This window comes from Tamandua tetradactyla, chromosome 16, assembly GCF_023851605.1.
Source record: "Tamandua tetradactyla isolate mTamTet1 chromosome 16, mTamTet1.pri, whole genome shotgun sequence".
Classification (NCBI taxonomy): domain Eukaryota; kingdom Metazoa; phylum Chordata; class Mammalia; order Pilosa; family Myrmecophagidae; genus Tamandua; species Tamandua tetradactyla.
In genome coordinates this window covers 4019801-4025017 of record NC_135342.1, presented here as the reverse complement: position 1 = coordinate 4025017, position 5217 = coordinate 4019801, and the positions used below count along the sequence as shown (strand labels likewise).

Below are 5217 nucleotides of genomic sequence, written 5' to 3'. Positions count from 1 at the left end.
AACATCCTTGCATTCCTGGCATAAATCCCAGTTGGTTGTGGTGTATAATTGTTTTAATGTGTTGTTGGATTTGATTTGATAATACTTTGTTGAGAATTTTTGCATCTATGTTCATTAGGAAGATGGGCCTGTAGTTTTCCTTTCTTATAGCATCTTTACCCGGTTTTGGTATTAAAATGATATTAGTTTCATAAAATGAGTTAGGTAGAATTCCTTTTTCCTCAAATTTTTGGGAAAGTTTGAGCAGGATTGGTGTTCTTTTTGGAATGTTTGATAAAATTCCCCTGTGAAGCCATCTGGCCCTGGGCATTTCTTTGTAGGAATATTTTTGATGACTGAATGTATCTCTTTCCTTGTGATTGATTTGTTGAGATCTTCTATTTCTTCCTGAGTCAGTGTAGCTTCTTTGTGTGTATCCAGGAATTTGTCTATTTCTTCTAAGTTGTCTAGTTTGTTGTCATGTAACTGTGCACAGTATCTTCTTATGATTTCTTTTATTTCTTCACAGTCTATGGTTACGCACCACTTCTTAGATCTGATTTTGTATATTTGCATTGTCTCTCTTCTTTTCTTTGTCAGTTTTGCTAGTGGCCCATCAATTTTAGTGATTTTTCTCAAAGAACCAACTTTTAATTTTATTGATTCTTTCTATTGTTCTCCCATTCATTTATCTCTGTTTTAATCTTTGCTATTTCTTTTCTTCTGTTTGCTTTGGGGTTAATTTGCTGTTCTTTCTCACGTTCCTCCATGTGTACTGTTGAGTCCTTGATTTTTGCAGTTTCTTGTTTTTTTTTAATATAGGCATTTAGGGCAATAAATTTCCCTCTCAGCACAGCCTTTGCCACGTCCCATAAGTTCTAATATGTTGTATTCTCATTTTCATTAATCTCCAGATAGCTACTGATTTCTCAGGCAACTTCTTCTTTGACCCACTTGTTTTTTAAGAGCATGTTATTTAATCTCCATATATTTGTGAATGTTCTCATTCTTTGGTGGTTATTAAGATCCAGCTTCATCCCATAGTGATCAGAGAAAGTGCTTTGAATGATTTCAATGTTCGTTTTTCACCTTCAAGAGGATTTATGTTACACAATCCCATGTTTCATCCAAATAAATTTGTTTTAGTATATTGGGGTTATTGTTGTACCTTGGGTGTTGCTGAAGAATGGGATGCTTGGATTCTCGGGGAACCTTTGTCACTATTACTTGGATTTGAAGGAAAAAAGAGAGGGCACAGTGGCTTAGAAGCTGGAATTTTGGTGACTGTTAAGATATGGGATCCATCATTAATGTTGCAAAAGGAAACATTTCCAATATCCATATCCAGGAAAATCCCCATGTGGTGCAAATGGGGGATTTACTCAGAGGGCAGTAGCAGGTGTGCAGGCCCAAAGGTTGCTTCCATCTCCTAAACTCAGTGTCCAGAATCCAGCTTTGGTAGATAATCAGATCTCTTCTTGTCAGAGTATAGGTTCTTTGCTAACACCCAGATCCTACTCTTCTTTTTGTTCTCACGTTCATCTCCCAGTAATGGTGACCAGAGGTAAATCGAAAGGAGCCCAGGATACAAATTGCATAGCTGAATCTCTGAGCTGATTCTTTCAGCTTCTGTTTGCTAGTCCCACATCGGACACTCCTCAGGTCATTAGAAATGATGAGGAATTCATCGGCTGTGTCAATGTCCAAGGTTATATCCACTGTGGGAAGAAGAGTAAGAATTCAGCAAGTGGATAGAGTAAAGGTCCCCCCTTCACTTCTACTGCAAAGGCCCATGCATCTCATTCACTTCAGCCTCTTTAAATCTGCACTTTTCTGGAGAAATGTCTCTAGTTTCCTTTACTAGGGAAAATTATCCTATTGTGTTTTTAGCACATGAGCCTCTTATCATACTTGGAATTCTGTTTAGAGTAAGTAATGTGGTTATCTGAATAAAGATTTTTCTTTTCTTTAATATATGAAATTCATTAACACACAGAGTAGAACAGTGACCTGTTCTAAACTTTAATATATATGTTAGCATGCATCCTATCAAATATAAAAATCATATAGATATTTTGAATGAAGAAAAATATATTTAAAACAGGAGAATTATAAAACAGTAAACTTTTCTTTTTGCAATACTCTTCCCCATTTCTTGTTTTTGGCTAGGTAGCTGCGTTCTAGGCTTTTGTTTTCCCAATATGAGAACAAAATGAGGAGATATTGCTACGAGTCCTGAGACTGGATGGGGTACCACTTTGGAAGCCAAGGTGAAGGAAAGGATCTCTTGGGCTTGAGTCAGGATGTCTTTGCATCTTGGCAGCAATTTTTTGCTTGGTTTAGTGTCCAGAGAATGAGAAGAGCTGGAGAATAATGGCCTTGTGTAAGGCCAACATCTCCAACTAGCCCTGTTTGTCAGGATCACATCACAGAGCTGTGTGTCCTAATGTGATCATGTGGATTGAGCTAATGGGAATCTCAGAAGTGAAGCTTCTGGAAAAATAACTAATTACTTCACTTGGATACCTTCTGACTTTGCCCACACGAAGATGCTGTGACGTGTGACCCCAGGTGTCATTAAGGTCAGGAAAGATCTTGGACTGGTTTCAGCATCGCAAACCAAGTTTCCAGGTTGCAGAAAGTCCACTCACTGAGCAAATGCATTTTTTCGTAATTGATGTTGAAGGCTGGGATGCCTGCCACAGCAAACTCATCATACTCCAACTCAACAGGGTCACTATTGATTGTATGACACATTGTAACAGACAGAGACCAAGGAAGGACTTGGCACCTTGGAAAGAGCTGGTGGTGATCTAGTTATGCTTTCTGCCTGTAGAGCCAGTGTACATGTAGTTGAGCTCAGATAATCCACTTAGAACATGGACGTTTTCCAAAATGAATCCCAAGAATACTCAGAGTTAAGCTATGGTATTGAATCAAGCATTACTTCCTGTAGCCTCCTGTCGATGGGGGAAGCACACGCTGCCCTGCTCAGATCCAGAGACTGCAGCTGAACCCAAATCCTCAGAAACAACCACCACTTCTGCATCCACACCCTTTGCTTGAGGTCTGAGCCCTGGGATAAATCCAGTCACCAGAGTGGAAGTCTTCACTCACTGTGGATTAGAATCACCTGGGAATTCTTTCTTTCTTTTTTTTTTTTTGGCATGGCCAGGCTCAGGGAAATGAATCTGCATCTCCAGCATGGCAGGCGAGAATTCTGCCACTGAGCCACCATTGCCCACCCACACCTGGATTTTAAACATTGCAGATTCCAGGTCCTACCAGCATGAGGTCAGATTCAGTGGGCACAGGGCCTTGATTCCCAGAGTGTGGTCCAGGAACCAGAAGCATAAATAACAACTGGTCTCAGGACAGAAATATACATTTCCAGAAAAGCCCAGCTTTGTAGAAGCGGGCTCTGCATTGTAACAAGATCCTCAGGTAATTTAGTGCATATTCAAGTTTGAGAAGCCATGGCTTAGGCCAATGCTGCCCCATGGAAATATAATGTAAGCCAGTTGTATAACTGTAAATTTTCTTGTAAACACATTATAAAAAGTAATTGGAAACAGGTAAAAGTAATTTTGGTAACATTTAAACTCAATATATTAAAAATATTAACATTTGCATATGTGGGCTCTCTCACATTTCAAGTGTTCAGCAGCCACCAGTGGTGATGGTATTGGACAGCAGAAGTATAGGCTATGACCTAAATGATAAAACCTAGGGTTTCTCAACTGTATTCAGAAATGAGAAACAGCTGGGCTTGTAGCATAGCAATTTTAGTTGCCAGAATATAACTGGTATTGAGCAGAGAGCCTTTGGAACAATTGGTTTTCAAGGGCTCTCTGTGCTGGTTTGAAGGGAAGTATGCCCCCTAAGAAAAGCCATGTTTTAATATGGATCCCATTTCTTAAAGGTAGAATAGTCTCTATTCAATGCTGTGTATTTGGGACTGTGATGGGATCATCTCCCTGGTTGATGAGATTTAGTTAAGAACGGTTGTTAAACTGGATTAGGGGATGACATGTCTCCACCCATCTGAGTGGGTCTTGATTAGTTTCTGAAGTCCTATAAAAGAGGAAACATTTTGGAGAATGAGAGATTCAGAGAGAGCAGAGAATGCTGCAACACTACAAAGCAGAGAGTCCACCAGCCAGCGACCTTTGGAGATGAAGAAGGGAAATGCCTCCCGGGGAGCTTCATGAAACCAGAAGCCAGGAGAGTAAGCTAGCAGATGACGCCGTGTCTGCCATGTGCCCTTCCAGCCGAGAGAGAAGCCCTGACTGCATTCGCCATGTGCCTTTCCAGATGAGAGAGAAACCCTGAACTTCATCGGCCTTCTTGAACCAAGGTATTTTTCCCCAGATGCCTTTGATTGGACATTTCTATAGACTTGTTTTAATTGGGACATTTTCTCGGCCTTAGATCTGTAAACTAGCAACTCATTAAATTCCCCTTGTTAAAAGCCGTTCCGTTTCTGGTATATTGCATTCCGGCAGCTAGCAAACTAGAACACTCTCTAAGCATTTGGGAGAGGTTGTGCAGGCTCCTTACCTTGGAACTTCAGCATCCTTGGGCTCATCTGGAGAACATCTCTCAGGTGGGGCTCCAGGTCCTTGACTTTGGAAGCCAGCTTCTTCATCTGCCCACTGGGCCCAGTGTCATTCTTCTGAGAGACCACAGGGCAGGAGGGGCTCAACAGGCCCTCCCCATGGGGCTCCTTCTGCAGGGAGTTGATGCAGTGCAGGCAGCAGACATATCCACATTTCAGATACATTGATTTTCCAAGATCATCTAGTCACGTAGGACATCTAGTTACTTCTTTAAAGTGCTCTGCCAAGGCCACTGCTGGGGAGAAATGTGCATAATAATGGAGTCTCTATGAATTGAATGACTGGGTCTCTTTCACCTTTACATGAGTAGAATTTTCCTGTATCTTTCATATGCAATCATTAGCATTAGGTAGTGAAGATACAATATAAATTCAAATATGAAAGAGTCATGACCCTGACCTTCTGATATTTGGAATCTAGTTGGAATGAAGGGCTTTGGCATGAAGGAAGTTGTGAGACTAGAGCTGGGCTGTTCAGGTGGTAGCCTCCAGCCACATGTGGCTACTGACCACCTGACATGGAGTTTATCTTAATGGAGTTGGGCTGTGAGTGTAAAATACGCACTGGATTTCAAAGACCTCATAAAAGAAAATACTACATGAGCTTTCTGGTTAAGAAC

At 40.9% G+C, this 5217-nt stretch overlaps 1 pseudogene; it reads right to left on the bottom strand.

Moving 5' to 3' along the window:
• Positions 1-1135: 1135 nt before the first annotated feature.
• On the bottom strand, positions 1136-4762 carry LOC143660105 (ret finger protein-like 3; annotated as a pseudogene).
• Positions 4763-5217: the final 455 nt, after the last annotated feature.